Source organism: Alligator mississippiensis, chromosome 10, assembly GCF_030867095.1.
Source record: "Alligator mississippiensis isolate rAllMis1 chromosome 10, rAllMis1, whole genome shotgun sequence".
NCBI classification, from domain to species: domain Eukaryota; kingdom Metazoa; phylum Chordata; order Crocodylia; family Alligatoridae; genus Alligator; species Alligator mississippiensis.
In genome coordinates this window covers 66,306,786-66,326,301 of record NC_081833.1, presented here as the reverse complement: position 1 = coordinate 66,326,301, position 19,516 = coordinate 66,306,786, and positions in this window count along the sequence as shown.

Sequence of the window (19,516 nt, the reverse complement as noted above, 5' to 3'; positions counted from 1 at the left end):
CCAGCAGTACACCACAGGTAAGCAATAAGGAGGTAAGCAATAAGGGGCCCTTTGGACATCAGAGCAGGGGGCAACAAAGGCACCAGTCACAGGGCTCAAGTCCCTATACACTAATGCTAGAAGCATGGGGAGCAAGCAGGATGAACTAGCACTCCTGCTTGCAGAAAACATCTACGACTTAGTAGGGCTAACAGAAACCTGGTGGCATTCTTCCCATGACTGGGCGGTACACATTGAGGGTTATAAGCTCTACAGAAAGGATAGAGCGGGGAAGAGAGGGGGAGGGGTGGCGCTCTATGTCAATGAGCGATATACATCGACCCTTATCAAAACGGAATCAGAAGAGGAGAAAGTAGAAGGATTGTGGGTTAGGTTACATGGAGGTCAAGGAGAAAGGGATTTGGTGGTAGGGGTCTGCTACAGACCCCCACACCAAGGGGAAGAACTAGATTTGGGGCTCCTGAGGCAGCTCTCGGAGACCATAAAAACTAGGGAGGCGGTAGTCATGGGGGACCTAAACTACCCAGACATCTGCTGGGAGACGCAGACAGCAAAGTCCCACCATTCACGCAGGTTCCTATCCTGTGTACAGGACCTCCATATGATGCAGAAGGTACATGGTTCCACTAGGAGGAATGCCTTACTGGACCTGGTATTGGCAATGGGGGATGACATGGTAGGAGACCTACAGATCAGTGGTCACCTGGGGGACAGTGATCACCAAATAATAGAATTCACCATAAGACGTCGAGTGGGTAAGGTAACTAGTAGGGTGAAAGTGCTAGACTTTAGGAAAGCTGACTTAAATGAACTCACGCGTTTAGTCAAGGACGCATTGCAGAGTAGGAGTTTTAAAAAGTTGGGAGCCCAGGAAGGGTGGCTGTGCCTTAAGGAAATGATCCTTCGGGCACAGAGGGAGACGATCCCGATGCGGGGAAAAAGGGGGAAAGGGGCCAAGAGGCTTCCATGGATGACCAGAGAAATCCAGAGCAGTCTACGGGCTAAAAGGGGGGCATATAAAAAGTGGAAACGGGGAGAGATTACTAAAGAGGAGTATACCTCCTCTGCTCACGCTTGTAGGGAGGCACATAGACAGGCCAAAGCTACCATGGAGCTGAGGATGGCATCCCAAGTTAAGGATAACAAAAAATTGTTTTTCAGCTATATAGGGAGTAAAAGGAAGGCCCAGGGTGGAATAGGACCCCTACTAGATGGGCATAAACAATTGGTGACGGACAGGGGGGACAAGGTTGAACTCTCAACGAGTTCTTTGCCTCAGTTTTCCTAAGCAAGGGGCAAGACAAGGCTCTCACTGGGATTGTAGAGAGGCAGCAGCAGGATGCCAGACTACCAAGTGTAGACCCTGAGATGGTGCAGGGTCACTTGGAGGAACTGGATGCCTTTAAGTCGGCAGGCCCAGATGAGCTCCATCTGAGGGTACTGAAGGCATTGGCTGACGTCATTGCACAACCACTGGCAGGAATATTTGAACACTCATGGCACCCGGGCCAGGTCCCAGAGGACTGGGAAAGGGACAATGTGGTCCCCATTTTCAAGAAGGGGAGAAAGGAGGACCCGGGCAACTATAGGCCAGTCAGTCTCACCTCCATCCTTGGCAAAGTCTTTGAAAAAATTATCAAGGCTCACATTTGCGAGAGCCCAGCAGGAAAAATTATGCTGAGGGGAAACCAGCACGGGTTCGTAGCAGGTAGATTGTGCCTGACTAATCTAATCTCTTTTTATGACCAGGTTACAAACGCAGGACGCAGGAGTAGGGGTTGATGTCGTTTACTTAGACTTCAGGAAGGCCTTCGATACATTATCCCACCCCATACTGGTGAACAAGTTAAGAGGCTGTGACTTAGATAACTACACAGTCCGGTGGGTGGTGAATTGGATAGAAGGCCATACCCAGAGAGTCGTAGTCGATAGGTCGGTATCGACCTGGAAGGGTGTGGGCAGTGGGGTCCCGCAGGGCTCGGTCCTTGGACCGATACTCTTCAATATCTTCATCAGCAACTTGGATGAGGGAGTGAAGTGTACTCTGTCCAAGTTTGCAGATGACACAAAACTATGGGGAGAAGTGGGCACACCGGAGGGCAGGGAACAACTACAAGCAGACCTGGGCAGGTTGGACATATGGGCAGAAAACAACAGAATGCAATTCAACAAGGAGAAATGCAAAGTGCTGCACCTAGGGAGGAAAAATGTCCAGCATACCTACTGTCTAGGAAATGACCTGCTGGGTGGAACGGAAGCGGAAAGGGATCTTGGAGTCCTAGTGGACTCCAAGATGAACATGAGTCGTCAGTGTGACAAAGTAATCAGGAAAACTAATGGCACTTTATCGTGCATCAGCAGATGCATGACGAACAGACCCAAGGAGGTGATACTTCCTCTCTATCGGTTGCTGGTCAGACTGCAGTTGGAATGCTGCGTGCAGTTTTGGATGCTACACTTCAAGAGGGATGTGGGTAACCTGGAGAGGTCCAGAGAAGGGCCACTTGTATAGTTAAGGGCTTGCAGGCCAAGCCCTATGAGGAGAGACTGGGGCACCTGGACCTCTTCAGCCTCCACAAGAGAAGGCTGAGAGGCAACCTTATGGCTGCCTATAAGTTCATCACGGGTGCACAGAAGGGAATTGGTGAGGTTTTATTCACCAAGGCGCCCCTGGGGGTTACAAGAAATAATGACCACAAGCTAGCAGAGAGCAGATTTAGACTAGACATTAGGAAGAACTTCTTCACAGTTAAAGTGACCAAAGTCTGGAATGGGCTCCCAAGGGAGGTGGTGCTCTCCCCTACCCTGGGGGTCTTCAAGAGGAGGTTAGATAAGCATCTAGCTGGGGTCATCTAGACCCAGCACTCTTTCCTGCCTATGCAGGGGGTCAGACTCGATGATCTATTGAGGTCCCTTCTGACCCTAACATCTATGAATCCTCATTATGGCCCATATAGGAAGCAGGCTACGGCATGCTTCACCATATTTATTTCTATGTTGCCAGCCTTTCTGCAAGTTTGCCTACCAAGAGGGCGAGCAGCCCCTGGAACACCATAGCCAGAGAAATACAAGTGGAAAAAGAGAATAGTTATCTGAAGACCAGGGAATTTATGTGATGTGCAGGATAGGTCAGTTGAAGCCCTAGGCATGCTTGTCTGGGTCTTCCTACTTGCAAGGGGATTCCCTGGGTGTACATATCATGCTGCTGTGCCCACACTTGGGACAGTGTGCTATAAGGAGGGAGCATGTTGCTATGCCCAGACTTGGGACATGTGTCTACAAAGGGGGAGACCCCTTTGGCAGGTGCTCCCAGGGCTTCAAGGGCCCTATCCCATGCACCCTGGGAATCCCCCTGCATATTGCACTGCTACGCCCCAGATTGATATGTGACAATGCGACACAAAAGCCCTGGAAATCCTCTTTAGGGAATCCTGGGGTGTGCGTTTAAGCTCCCAGAGCTTCAGAGGCCTGACCCTGTGGGACAATGGCAGTATGTTTTTGCTGATCAATCAGATCAGCTGTTCTGGGACACTGTCTGGCAGAGCTGACACTACAGCTAAACTACGTCTGCTTTTGCCTCCAGAGATGGATTAGGTCCTTGTGACCACTTCTGCTTTTTAGCATCTAGCATCAGCAACAAGTAATAGCTGATCACGATGTTTTCAAGGGAAAAAGTTCACATAAATGTTTCTCCCTTTCCCTCTGTGTGTCTTAGGCTTAATATGAACCAACTGCTTTTCGTGCAAAGTTCCTCTCATACAAAGATAAAACCTAACAGAGAAAGGGGCTTATAGCATGTTATTGAGAAAGTGATGTAGTCGTGAATGTCACTGCTATGCTGAAGGTACCAATGTCCATCACATCCAGGCTTCTAACTGGGACTATTCATAATGTACGTGTTCTTTTTTTCACTTTGCTGTACATGTTCTTATATAATCTGGCATTTGGACTGAGTCACATTTTGTTAGACATGCATTTTCCCAGTCCAGATGCCACTTACCCTGAAATACAGAAAATAGGACACATTTTTCAGTGCAGAGTTAACAAATGAAATGCTGTTTCCTTATTTTAAGACTAAAAGCTGGTTCATCCTGCCACTTTAAAAGGTAATCCTCATTGGCCCGTGGCACCCCCCTGAAAAGTGGGAAAGCTGTAGAAAAAAAAAGATGACAAACTCTATAGGGGAGAAAAGGGTTGCTCAGAATGTCTCTCCTCATGCTCCACAATGGGATCTTTCCCCCTCTACAAAATGTCTCTGTGAACCCACAATCAAAGTAGGGAAAAATAGCAAAAATAGTCCTTTGGGGAAGGAGATCTATAAATTAGTCTCTGTCTCTCTCTCAAAACTGTATCTAATCCAGATATAAAAGCAGCGGGATACCAAATTATTCTGAGGTGGCATTAAATTCCCACACAGTGGCCTCATCTACATGTGCACTTAGCTGTGGAATAGATTAATTAGCCACAGAGTAAAGCATCACCATCTACATGTGCTATGGTATTAGGCTGCAGTAAGCTAATTAAAGATGCCATAAGATAGTACTACTGGGGACAGTACTATCTTACAGTGAGATAATTAACCACAATTAAATGCATATGTAGAACTGACCATGGGCATAAACTGTATCCAGTCAGTCCAGCTAGCAAGGGACCAGGCTCCTGCCTGCCACCTAACCACAGCCAGACCCTCTGCTGCCCAACGCTACCACCCAGAGCCTAGGGCTGGCCCCTTGTGTCTCCAGCCCTGAAGTAAAATGCTCTACCCTGGCTTAAATTGCTGCTCTTCCTGGAAAACATGTAGATGCTGTGCCTGGGAGTAGTTTACTCCAGCTCAAAGTGCTCCAGAGTTTACTGCTTTGGCTTAATTGCACATGTAGATGCATCCAGGGATACCAGCGCTACCCCTCCCTGGTTTCAAACTTCCCAAGTTAAAAAGAAGTATGTTCAGTAGGGCCACATGAAATTCCCCCAGGTGTTTCATTTTGAAGCTGTTTCAACGTGTTTTGAGCTCAAAACAGTGACATCGAAACAAAACAAAAGGCTTCAAAAGAGCTTCAAAATAAAACAAGAGCACTCAAGACTTTTCAAATGTTTCAAAACATCTTGGGTTTCGAAGCTGGGTTTGCTTGGTGTTAGCCAGCACCAGTCCCAGCTGGGAGCGGCAGCCAGCTGTCATCCCACATGCAGATCCAGGGGCCCGAGCCTCCCCAGAGGAGTCTGGCAAGGCCCACAGCCCTCCCAGGGGGCAAGGACTCCTGGATCTGCACATGGGATGACAGCATGCTGCCACTGCTGGCTGGGGCCAGAGGCAGCAGTAGACTTCCCAGTGCTCAGCACAGGCTATACCCAGCATTGGTTCCAGGTGGCAGCAGCAGCCTCCTGTCATCCCACGCACAGATCCAGGGGCCTACACACCCAGGAAGAGTCCAGAACAGCTCTGCAGCCTGCCCAAGGGTGCAGGCCCCCAGATCTGTACACAGGATGACAGCAGGTTGCCGCTGCAGGCAAGGTGATATGAGCTTTCCTTTCAACTGTTTGAGGTGCATTTTATCTCCTTGAAATTTGGCAGGCTTCATGCCCTCATGAAGGGGCTACCATCCCTGCAAATTTCATCCAAATCAGGCAAGAAATGACAAGGTTTTAGGCATCTACATGATTCCCCATTATAGCTTATGGGCGAAACGTCAAAACAGTGAAACAGTTCTGATGAAACAAAACAGAACAGTGCTTCAAAATGAAACAAAATGATGAAATGAAATACTGTCCCTTTGAAATGGTGAAACAGAAGTCTAAATGAAATGGTGCTGTTTTGCACAGCCCTAATATTCAATGACCTAACAACAGCAGAGCTGATGAGTTCCAGACTGGAAAGGGGATAAAGCAACTCTATGCAGCTAGGGATAGTTCACCGGATTTGAAGCCAGGAATTTTAATGGATTTTTTTTTTCTGGCCTTGTCCTCAGTAGCTAACAAAGGAGTCAGGGGAGGGGAGGAAGGTAATCAGGGCCCCAGTCTCTGATGCCAACCCTGGCAGGGACTTTCAAACAGCAGTTGTGCTGTTAGAATGGACACTGATGCTACCCCTTTGCACAACTGCTGCCCAAGGTGTTCAAGAGTCCAGTTATACCTCTGCCTGTCATGCTTCCATCTAATCACATCCCCCACCATGACAGACTTCACTGGTAAAGAACAGGGCTGTGCAAAGCGGGCAGTATTTGATTCGGATTCAGATTTAGCCCAATTCGGGGGACAGTGATTTGATTATCTGATTTGGATCACTGTCCCAATTCAATTTGGCCAGATCTGAATATTTGATTTTGATTTGGAGAATCAGTGATTCGGCCATAGACACAGCTCTATACGTTTTTACTATGTACCTTGAGGTATTAGGCGTGGGTCATGAATGCTGAGGTGGTGGTGCAGATGGAGCATCCCACAGGAGTGCGGGGAGGGGTTCCCTGCACACTCGGCAGCAGACCTGCAAGTGGACCAGAAATACTTCTGGGTCTGCTGCCGAGTGCTTGGGGGACCCCGCCACATTCCATCCATCCCACCATCTCAGCATTCATGAGCCATGCCTGGCACCTCAAGATACATAGAAAAAACAAAGCTGTGTCTATAGCTGAATTCTCGAATCTCTATGAATATCTCCAAATTGATTTGGAGGCTTCTGATTCGATTTGGAGAGTTTAATGACTCTCCTGATTCAATTCGGATTCAGAGATTCGGCCACCAAATTGGGCCAAATCTCCTCCAAATTGAATCAGTGACCGAAGCTTCACACAGCCCTAGTAAAGAACAGGAGAGAATGAACAAATCCCCTTAATCTGTTCCCTTCCGGGCTCTTTTATAACAACAGAAAAGACCTATTAGCTCATCTAGTTCTAGTCCCTGTGGTATTGTTCCCAGTTCTATATTTCCTAGATTTTTGTCTGCTCTAGTTTTAAATATATTAAGTGATGGGGCTTCCATTACTTCACCTGGGAGGATATTTCACAGGTTTATAGATCAGCCATAACCAAAGAATTCTCCCAGGCCCAGTCCTGCAGCTATTCAACATCCAGACTCCCACTGATTTCAATGGTAGATAAACATAAAAAGCGGTCAGCAGAATTAGTCTGCAGCATTGGTAGGCAGTCTGACTGGTGTTCAGCTGAGTTGCAATAATAAACTTTCATGCTTGAGAAAGCTTGGTAACCCTACTTGTACATAATTTAACTAATGATATATGTGTTTTCAATGGCAATGTAGATTCACAAGGAAGTGGGCACTGTTGTATTTACAGCATGCAGTAACTACAATAGAATTATAAAACAAAGCAGAATAATTTATAAGGAGCATAACGGGATTAAGGCAAGGTGTAAAACTCTCTGCGGAGAGGCACTAGTTTATGGTTTACAAAACATAGGTATGTAACTGGTAAACCATTTTCTTTGCATTGTACCATGTTTGGGTTTCTTTTTACACACAAGCTCCCAAAGAAAAGCAGAAGTCTGATCATCTCTCTTCATTTTACCAATCAGGATTGTATGCCGATGTGAAATAAAGTGAAAAAACATGTTGTGACAAAATGCAATGCGACAGGTAGATTTTAAAGGAGAACCCACTAATTTAGAACCAGTAATTGCTACAATTCAAAAAGTACTTTAATACTGGATTTTCAAATCTAAATTTTTGGCATATTTTTAACCAGATTGAGTGTCAACTTCAAATGAGTCATTTGCATTTTTTTAAATATTTCTCATCAACATAGAGTACTGTTTATCACCTGGCAGGTAATAATTTCTCATCCCTACCTTTAGTACTGCAGAATATTTTCTCTCAAAGAATATATTAAATCAAAAGAACACAACATTTTATGCTAATGTAATCTTTGTGAGGTGTTAGCTAAAATTTCAAGTGCTGATAATTACAAAAAGAAGCCTGCAACAGGATTCCAGAAAATTTGGATTCAAGTTATTTAATTTTTACTGGGACTGAACCTGAGTCCCATTTAGGTCAGGGTTATTCAATGGCATGCAAGACTTTGGTATTTTAATGACATGACATTTTATTAGCTCAGATTCTTCAAAATATATTAGGAACCCCCCCCCCCCCAAACTGCTCAATATGCTTATTAGGGGTGTGCAAAGCAGGCCCTATTTGATTCAGATTCGGATTTGGTCCAAATCAGGGACAGTGATTCAATTAATTGATTTGGATCACTGTCCCTGATTTGATTTGGCTGAATCAGAATCTGAAGATTCAATGCTAATTCAGAGAATCAGTGATTCACATATAGACACAGCTTTATATTTTTTTTCTACATACCTTGAGGTATCAGTGCAGCTTGTGAATGCTGCAATGCTTGGGTGGATGGAGCATCCCACAGGAGCGCAGGGGGGCCCTCCACATGCTTAGCAGCAAACCCATTTCTGAGTTTGCCAGAGAGCATGCAGGGGGGGGCCCTACACCCCCCTGGCTCAGTGATCAGCCACAGGGAGAGCCCAGGTGCCCCTGCCAGACCCAGGAGGCACCAGTTGTTGATCTAGGAGGGGGGTGGGGGGCCCCCTTCACACTGCCCAGAGGACCTGGAAGTTGACTGCAAGTGCTTCTGGTCCACTTCAAGGTCTGCTGCCAAGCACGCTGGGGACCTCCCAAAACTTCTGTGAGACACTCCACGTGCCCCAGCATTGCAGCACTTATGAGCTGCCTGCTACCAGAGGTATGTAGAAAAAAGTTTCAAAGCTGTGTCTATGTCTGAATTGTCAATTTTTTCCAAATCTCTCCAAATCTATTTCGAGGGTTTTGATTCAATTCAGACAGATTAAAAGGTTCTCTGATTCAATTCAGATTTGGAGAGTCAAACACCAAGTCAGGCTGAATCTCCGCCGAACCAAAGCAGGGATCAAAGCTTTGCACAGACCTAGTGATTATGCACTTATCACAAGTTAACTTTAACCCCAAACTCTCCAGCTGCTGAGCAAAGGTGGCTGCTTTAACATCTCATTTCTTAGCAAGAGATGAAGGCCCTGAAGTCAAAAGAAGTAAAAACATTTTTTTTTTGTTTCATTTTAGCAAATTATGCTGAGGAAGTTAGCTGTGAACAACCAGTTTGTTCTTTTCAATCAGCAGTACAACAATCTGCATTAAAAAAAAAAAATCTCATCTATATTGAATGGAAATAGGATTGGATATATAGATTATAACATCTTTAAGGTGAAATAATCAAATTAGGACAGAGAGTAAATTTAGAAACTTTCCTCAGTGACTTAGTTTAGCATAAGAACAGCTAAGAACCGGTAATTTCTGAATTACCATCTTTTTTCTGGAATACAGAGTAAACTCTCTTAAAAGTCCAGCTTCCACAGGTAAACAATAAACATCTGTATGCTTGCTGCTCTCAGAGTAAGAGTGTCAAAGTTCATCTGGCATCCCTAACAATGAACAGAGAATACATGTGTTCAAATAAAAAGAGGATGCAAATATTCATCCCTGTGGGAACATAAAACATTGAAGAATCATATTTCTTTATTTCTTGTTATCTAAAAGAAAAACACATGCTCAGGGGATGTGAAAAAAGTATGTTTTCCTTTTGGCAATATTTCAGGAAGATGAGTGATTATTATACGTACTTCAGACTGGATGTATTACAAATGAAACTTCTTTGTCTCCTGCAAATGTACATAAATTCTCCATCATTAATCACTGTTGGGATGAATATGCCCATAATATCACAAACATCTGGTACTGCTGTACACACTCATTGACTACAGTAAACTCCTAAATAGAAAGAATTATATCTAAAAATTTGCATTTTCTTTCCTTTTTATTCTTTTTTTATGCAAAAGTTTTTTCTTTCCAATGAAATATATACAACCTAACGCCGAATGGGTAAACAGGATGTTCTAAAGTTTAAAGTACGTTTGGGACTGTGATTAAACAAAACGGTATTTAGGCTTCTTCATGCCCCATCAATAACTGTGCCAATAATATTTTTGGGCACAACTGAGAATCTGATTCGTAGATATCTATAATGCAGAAAAGAGAAAATACATTGGTCTAATGGACTGTACAGTTGGCACTTCAGTTAATTTTTACCTAAATGTATCTGATTACTATGACAGTGGGTGAATAGATGCCATGCCTTCAAGAAAACAGTCGAAGACAACCTCATAAAACACATAATTAATAGACATAAATGTATTATGCACCTTTGTCATACTGTAGCAGCTTTAATTGGAAAGAAGCTAACTGAAGCCAGTTGACAGAGGCTGACATTTAGTCACTTTTTTTTCTAATTAAAATAGAAAAACTGTTTGGCAAAGGTGTTCAATGGGATAGTTTGGGATGTTACACATTTCAATTAAATTCAGAAAATTTTGTTTTTTCACACAACATTTTGCTGGGGGTAATGGAAAGGAGTAGGTGGAAGCTGAAGAAGGAAGTGGGGTTGTTCCTGACCAATTCTGTTTCCAGATATCAATGGGTTGTGGGAGAAATTAGCATTTTTTCCATTTACAGATAGGAAAATGGAGATAAAGGGAAGTTGCAAGCAATATTTTCACAAGCAATAGCAGAATTTGGTTGTGGCTGCTTCTGGGTACCCAATGAGGAGTTTCAAAGTGCCCCCCTAAGCTAAACAATTACCTTTGAAAATCTAATTGAATGTGACCTGTGGAGCTCACTCAAAAAGACTCTGGCTGAACAAGGACGGAACCCAAGTTCCCTGACAAAAATCAGCTCTGCTTTTCCACTGTCACCTACTCTTTCTATTAGATTGCCTGTTAAGTCTTTCCCATCTTTAATATTATTACTCCAAAAAACAGAAAAAGGATATTCATTCTCACTCAGTGACTGAGACATATCCTGGTTTCCTCGCTTTATGCAGGTTCTGTACGTGCAAACTCGCTCTTGAGCAATGACCCCTTTTATACCAAAAATTTGTTATATGTGACGTAAATCCACTCTTATGCAAACAGTGTGGTGGAAGCCCACAGTCAGCTGCTTTGTGAGGTGCATTGTGGGAGTGACGCACACCAAAATATAGTCTCCTGCGTGGACCTGTGCTCCTCACTCGTTGTCTGAGATACGTTTCTGTAGTTGCCATCCCCACCAACTCTATATTCACCACCACCCTGTGCTTGTGTGTACTGTCTGCTATTGACGAGTACCAAAATTGTCTTGTAAAAGTGGTAGAAATGGGTCTGGGGGGCAGTACAGTTGAGGTTTTGGAACATATCCCTATTTGTTACTGTCGCGGCGCACCTCACTGCCCTGCTCCTAGAGGGGAGAAACTGCCAGGGAGAGAGAGCCCTGGCGGAACAGAAGGAGTACAGCTGTGGGTTGCCGGGGCAACTAATAGGAAGCAGCTGACCAGAAGGGGCAGGGCCTGGCTCCTATAAAGCCTAGAGCCAAGGCCAGGCTGGCAGTTCTCTGCCAGCACCCAGAGAGGCAGGAGCTCTCAGCCATGACCCTAGAAGCAGGGAGAACTGCAAGTACTGCTCGAACGGAGTTACAGAAGGCAGCTCGGGAGGCTTGAGCCGTAATGTTAAGTTATAGCCAGGCGGCTTCAATTTGAGTTACAGCCTAGGGGCTTGTGGTTTTGCTTTGGCATTGTTATTTATTAGACCGGAGGTTTGGGTGAGGCTGTAGGGGTTGGAGGAGGCCTCATAGGGACCTCATAGGGACCCCATAGGGGCGGGGTGCCCTAGTGCCAGTGGAGGTGCAGCTTGTGCGCCAGTGGAGGCGCAATTGAGTGCAACCAGTGGGTTGCAGGCGGGGAACTGAGACCCCGGATTGTGTGCGGGGTGCATAGACCCCAGCCCCGAGGGGGGCATTTTTAGAAGGCCCAGCGTGGGCACAACAAGCCCCAGGAGGGGGCACTGCTAGGAAGCCCACGACGGGTGTGGCAAGCCCCAGGAAGGGGGAGCGTACTGTGGAGAAGCCCAGTGTGGGCACAACAGGTCCCAGAGAGAGGGACGATTTTATTAGGGAGCCCAGCGTGGGCACAGCGAGCCCCAAAGAGGGGGCGGCACTACTAAGAAGCCCAAGGCGGACACAAGGAGCCTGAGAGGGGCAATATGTGAGAATATGAGAGGCCCAAGAGGGGCCAGATTGAGAAGCCCAGGATGGGCGTAGCGAGCCCGGTAGTTGGCTAGTGCTGCAGGGAAAAACCCAGGACAGGGGCAGGGTGCTGCGGTGGACCCAGACAGAAAGGGTTAGCAGCACAGTGGCCCCCAGAGAAGGACAGGGTGCTGCGGTGGTCCCCAAGGAAAGGGGATAGCAGCACAGCGTCCTGCAAAAGGGGAAGCAGCGCGGTGGGCCTGAAAGACCGGAGGCTCAAGATAAGAGTCTCAAGGTGGACAAGGGTAGAAGAGGCACCAGAGAAGAGGGGCGGTGTGAGAAGACCCCAGAGAGGGGGCAGAGTATATAGGAAGCCCAAGGTGGGCACTGCGAGCCCCGAAGAGGGGAGTGCCTTGTGAGAGAAGACCCCAGAGAGGGGGCAGACTATATAGAGAAGGACACACCAATGTCAGGTACATTAGTGAGGCTTGGGGCGTGGTATTAGGGGTGGTAGGAGCCATGCGCAGCCCACAAGGCTAGGGTGCTTGAGTAGCACCCAGTGTACGGGGAGACCTACGAGGGGTCCAGGAGTTTACGTGCCCGAGGAGACGCAAGGCAGCCTCCCTATTACATTTACCTTAAGAGCAAAGACGTGGCGGGCGAGAATGGAGGGTGCCCTTGGGCCAAATTAGCATGGAGAGAGGGCCTTGAGGAGATCACGGCCCTCCTGAAGGACCCCGCCGTGACAGTTACGTTGTAAAGTGGGTTCCATTTATGCTAATTCAAGTTATGCACCATTTTCCAGGAATGCTGTCCGCAAGAGAAGGTTGAGAGGCGATCTTGTGGCTGCCTATAAGTTCATCACGGGGGCACAGAAGGGAATTGGTGAGGTTTTATTCACCAAGGCGCCCCCGGGGGTTACAAGAAATAATGGCCACAAGCTAGCAGAGAGCAGATTTAGACTGGACATTAGGAAGAACTTCTTCACAGTTCGAGTGGCCAAGGTCTGGAATGGGCTCCCAAGGGAGGTGGTGCTCTCCCCTACCGTGGGGGTCTTCAAGAGGAGGTTAGATAGGCATCTAGCTGGGGTCATCTAAACCCAGCACTCTTTCCTGCCTATGCAGGCGGTCGGACTTGATGATCTATTGAGGTCCCTTCCGACCCTAACATCTATGAACATAAAGTGAGGGAAACCTGTATATGAAAGAAACTCTCCATGCTTCCAAACCCAGTGCTCATATCAAAAGCATTAGTGTGTTGTAAGTGGGTTGCTTAACCTGCCAGCTTCTGCAAGAAGGTCTGCTCCCTGAGGAACTCCTCAGCCACTCCTCTCAACTCAAAAATTCAAATACAGTCTTTAAGCTGCAAACAATAAGGCAAATAAGTAAACTTAACCAAATCTTTCTGCCCTATCCCAGGCATTTAGAAAGGAAGAGGAAGAAGGTTAAGATGATTAATTTGGCTATCACCTGAGCAAAACAGCTTGGCTCCTACATGTAGCAAGCTGTTCTGCTCACACCTAGCTTCCTTTCCTGCAAAGAGTTCCCTCCTATTTCACAGCTTTCCTCTCTAGTGGGACACTCCTTTTATTAGTAGAATGTCCCACAGCTGAAGATCCTTAACAGTGGTGGCTGTCCCTTCTTAAGGGGACAGACCACCCTGTTACATGTGTGTACATACTTTGCTGAGTAAACACAGGGTGCAAACAAACGTTCATGAGACCCAGTTCAGGTTTAGGTGGCTTGCTTTAACTAAGCCAGGAATGGCACATGCAGCTATTTCCTGCTGCTGGGAGAGGAGTTGACAGCTGAAGGTAAGTAAGTCTGATAGAAGGGGCGGGTAGGTCTACGGTGGGAGCTACCAGGTCCGCAGGATCTGTAGAGGGAGATTTCCTTGGGGTGGGGGGTAGTTGGAAGACTTGAAATAGCCTGGTCATTGTTAGGGGGGTATAAATAGCACAGCCCCCGGGGCTGGGGCAAGTGGCTGGGCTTTCCTAGCCCTAGGGTTGTGCTGTGAATGCATGCAGGCATTGACTAGCTAGGCTTAATTCATTTTAGAGCAAATTAACCCAGGTCAATCTAAAGTTAGTTCATCTCATGAGGTGATCTAACTTAGACCAGGTATGCCATTTTGAAGACAATTTAAGCCCTATGAATGCATGCACTCCTGGGCATTAAGACTGACCTAGCCTAGGTCAATCTAAATGTAACACATATATGTACCCAGAGCCATCCCTAGAGTGTGGCAAACTGGGGTGACCGCCCCAGGCCCTGCACTTTGGGGAGGCCCCAAGGAACCAGACGGAGTGACCACAGCACCTCCATGGGGCCTGCCTGGAGCTGGCAGCTCAGCCCCACACCGTGGAAGAAGCACAGAGACCCCCCCCCCACTTTGTGGGGGTACCATGGCCCTGCAGTGTTAAGGGGGCCCCACACAAGATGGTTTGCCCCGGGCCACGCACCCCCACTAGGGTCGGCTCGATATGTATCCATACCCACGCATTCCCCCATCTCCTAACTTTTCCTTATTCAGCACAATTGTTCCAAGAGCACAAACAGTCTCCATTGGTGCATTTGCATATGCATTCATTTGGGGTCATTTCCAGATGATTCTGTGTGTGCAGTTAAAAAATATAGGACTTACATCCAATGACCTGGCCCTAGGATTCCATAGAGAAACCTATCCAAAAGCCTATAACTTCAGCAATTTTTCCTTTTCTTCAAGTTTTCTTCTTTCCCTAGAGATTTCCTGAGGGATTTACCCATAGTTCAAGCCTTTTCACATTTGAAGTACCCTCCGTTAGTCAATACATAATGTACTTTGGATGGGAAACAGATTCTGAAAATCTCATTTTTAGTGGATAGTTGGTTTGAAATAATTTTAAGGTGAAAGAAACAGATCCTCAACTCCCTGCCTTTAACACCACATGCTATCAGTTCTATTTTTTAAACATCACACAGTGTCTTTCATTTCTCTGGGCTGACGTGCAGATGCATGTTATCATGCATCAAACAGCAGCATGAAGTACATAACCATTTTTAATCTCGCACATCTTTAGGTTTGTCAGAGTCAATATATGTGATGTTTGCTTCAATATTAATTGCACAAATTTCAGAAAGGATTAGGTAGCATATAAGAAAAATCAGACAAACCAGAGGGAAAGGGTTTCTTAAGCTCTTTTAGCAGCTTAGAAGTAAATCATAAAATGTCAAGCTAAAGAAATTGGCTCAGATAAATATGATTTTTCCTGAATTAGTTCACTAAGCTTTTATCCTTCCTGAACACTTTCAGTCAATCCTAAATGCTTTAAGTGCCTGCCTTAATATTGAACAGTTATGCCACAACACATACAAAAAGACTGAACATAGTTGTTATTTTGGATGTAACAGAGGGGTTTGCCTTCCTTTAGATGAGAAATGTAGGAAATGTATCTGGTATTTAAAAAGAAAAGAAAATTTATTGAGATAATTTTATTTTTATGTATTTATTTCTATTCACACATCTAAGAGATTGTATTAGATGCTGCTTTCTGTTATGCTTATTATTGGAAGTTTGCACCTTAAATCTCATGGCTTTTTAATTCAACTTTCTGCATGTTACCAGATTGCATGAAGGTTTTATTACTAATTTAATTATGCACTCATATTTTCAAAACTTTGAGATTTGAATTATTTCTTGTCAGCTGTCATTTGGTATCAAAGAGGTCTAAACCCTTTTTGATGCACATGGGTAATTTCTGCTAATATACCTATTCACCAACTTTTCATTTTTTATTTCAGTTTTAATATTATTTGAAGTATTTACTTTGAAAACCTTGAACTCCAAGATAGATAGATAGATCTATATCTAAGTCTATATCTATATCTATCTATATATGCATGCTAGATTTTGAGGTGAAATTGGAGCAAAGATTTAGGGTTTGCCTTTAAAATGCAATCCTTCTGAATTGTACAGAACTTAGGCATTGAGTTCTTGAAATGCTGCTGATGTACAATATGAAGATAAATCTTTGGGGCTAGACCCTAGACTAGTAGGGCTGCTCACGTAGGGGCTTAGGACTTTTGTGCAAATACTTTGCTTTTGCTAATTTTAAGATTAATATCATAATTGACTTTTATATCCAGTAGAGGTTTTGTCAGAATAAGTACTGCAGACCTGAGCTTCAAATTAATTTTCCAACAATACATGTCCACATCACAGAAAATTCATACAGACTTGATATTAATTAGAATCTTTGCTCTTGATTCAGCAAGTTCTTCTACATGCTCCTGATTCTTCACAGTAGCCTACAACATTCTGTGGAGAACATTTCAGAATCCAGGCCTCATACTCTTGACCCAGTAAAAATGATATGGATTTGATGGGTATTGAAACAGACTTCTCCGTTCCCAATGAAATGATCTTTATGGGCTAGGGTTGTTGTCAAGCCATGTAGGCAAAGTATTTGCACAAAGATCATAAGCCCCTGCATGAGCAGCCCTACTAGTTTAGGGTGTAACCCTGAAGATTTATCTCCATATTGTGCGTCAGAAGCATTCCAAGATCTCAATGCCTTTCTAAGTTCTGTACAACACAGAACTGTTGCATTTAAAAGCAGACCCTAAATCTCTGCTCCAATTTCACCTCAAAACCTAGTTTTTCACAAAATACTGAGATGAAATAAAAAGGAAAGGTCATTACTATACAGTAAAGGTGAAGTCCAAAATCACCTTCCTGCCCCAGAAACATATCAAGCAAATTCAGTAAACAGAAGTAGCCTTCAAATGCCATTTTAAAGTCCTGGACTATTTCATAAAGCGAAATATATTGTAAGAAGTAAAAAGCAAATTTATAGTGGAAGAAAACGGAAGCCTACATTACTGCTTTTAGAAGCCTTTTATATTTACACTCCTTTTTGTGTTGCTTTGTCAATTATATTGTACAGAAATTTTCTTTAGAAATTCTTATGTATGAAAACAAGAAAACTTGCATACAAACAAGATTTAAAAGAATATTGAACTCTTTGAGTCCAATACTTATTTAGCATAACTGCTAACTTAAATAGTTAATAAGTATAAATGCTCATTTCTGCTTAATATCAAATATGAAAAGGGCCCCGATATAAAGCTGAAGTCAATGACAAGACTCTCAGTAACTGTATTAGTCTAAGGAGCAGTCTCCAGGAGAAAACACATGGGAGGATAAGAAACCACATTTCATTACTGAACATAATTTATACTCTGCCAAACAATGCTGAATACAATGCACAGTCAAAAGCAAAATACATCTAAAGACTATCCCGTAACTTTGATTTCTTTTGTCAGTTTGTGGCCCAACATGATGTCATTGTGTGAATACAATAGAAATGGATCTCTCTTTTCAACTTTGTAAAGAAAGGAAGGATGTAATATAGCATTCTCTCAGGTTTACTTGTCTTATTTAAAGAAAAGGATGCCTAAGCCAGTCCTATTTGATTGTGTCTTAACAGCAGTGACAAAGTAAGCATTAAATTATCCAGCAGTTTTTAGGAACTATCACCATGAAAGTGCAATTTGGATGAAAACAAAAAAGTATCTGACTGTACTTTATTCAGCCTCAAGTAAACTGGAGTTTAAATATTAGTTTGCCAAAATTACTGTTCTGAATAGATTTCCAAGGCACACTATAATCCTTTCCTTGGAGTATTATAAAAAGAGTGCTATGGAATTAGTACACAGTCAAACAAAAATCTTTAAAATGGCAGGTGTTGTATTTATTTTACGCTTAGACTTTCCACTAGGAACACTTGGGGAATTGAGATACACAGAAACATGTTATAAACAGAAATATAAAGCTTGGAGAAGAGATTTCAGACTATTCTTTACTATGTAACCACAAGATTAATGTGTTCTCTTACTTTTGTGCATAATGGAATAAGAGTTCTCTACCAATGCTTTTCATTAGAGGTTTCAGGCAAGGTGATTTGATCATTAACTCTCTTTTTCAGCCCATAATGTGAGAGAGAGATTACATTCCATTATAAATAAGCATGCTGTTTTCTTCCAAAATGCCCCAGAAATCTTAACCATGTTCTCTTGTAAGAACCATTTATTGAAACAAAGTGAGTAGTCCTGGCAGAGGAAGGGTAAATTATCATAGGCGCTCTTTGTGCAAAACCCATCCAAGTCGACAGAAAAGTCCTACAATATCCATCTTTTTATGCTGTTCTATAACCATTAGAGACATTCTGAAGACTATTTCAATTAACTTTCCAAAAGACATGTCTAGGAAATTTACTATATTAACTTGAATATAAGATGATGTTAAATATAAGATGACCCCCGACAGTTAGTTTCTATATATGGAAAATGTATACATTTATTATAATTTTCCAGGTATAGAATCAAATTAATGGAGGTTTGCCTTGAATTTGCCCCCCTCCCACTGCTACAGTGGGGAAAATAAATCTAGGTGGTGTCAGGTAGCCCCCGCAACTTCTTTTCCCTGCAACCTACCTCCCCCCTTACTGTCAGACTATGCTCTCCCTTACCACATGAAAGTGAGGGGCAAATTTAACAACATTCATAGCTTCCAGTTTTAGTACAGGTACCCCATAAACATATTTAAGGGGTACTTTTGTACCTATTTATATATGCTACAAATTATGGGTAGTATTAGTCTAAAGCCAAAAGGCTCACGATTTACCATATAGTTTATTAGGCTGTGCCCCAGCAAGTCAACAGTGTTTCAAGACATGGTGACCTCATCATTCAGTACTGGTTAATATGTGTGTGTACTCCAAATATCCCCAGGATTCATGTGCTAATTAACCCTGGCTGAAAGAAGAGATGACAGAGGGATTCTGGGTGAACTCTTTGAAGTACATCTGCTGATGTTTGCCAGACATTTAAGTTGAGTAAGAGACAGGAATCTTTGGAAATGGGAAAGAAAGGTAAAACTCAGCAGTGGGAATAAAGAGGAAGTCAAAATGTATTCCATGTAGGGGCTCACCATGACTTGGAAAAGAGTTGGTGCTGAGAGGGACTGTATGCAATGGGAACTAGCATGTATCTTATTCAGATGGGCTGTGTTTAGCTATCCCACCTGGCAGGGGAAGCACTGTGACCATGTAGGCGGGCTACCCAGGATAAGGTATAGGTCATTTTGTCTGACTGCTTGGTCGGGGATCCTTGTTGTTTGCCCCAGTGTATGCATCTGAGACAGGCATTTTTTTCTTTTCCCTTTGGGACTTCTGGTATTTGAGGACACCTGAAGATCCAGATGGTGGCAAGCTATGCAGAAGCAGCCCAGATGGCTGTGGCTTCAGGAGAGGCTCAAGCAAGGCAAGCAGCAGCAAGACTGAGCAGAAGAGCATATTCTGTCAGACTCCGAGTAACAGGCAGCCAAACGCACTCCCCAGTGACATGTCCAGAGAGGAATTCTCCAGGAAAGCACTGCAAGATCTACTATAGGTAAACAAAGCTAATTTGTTTTACATGATTTACCTAGGCTC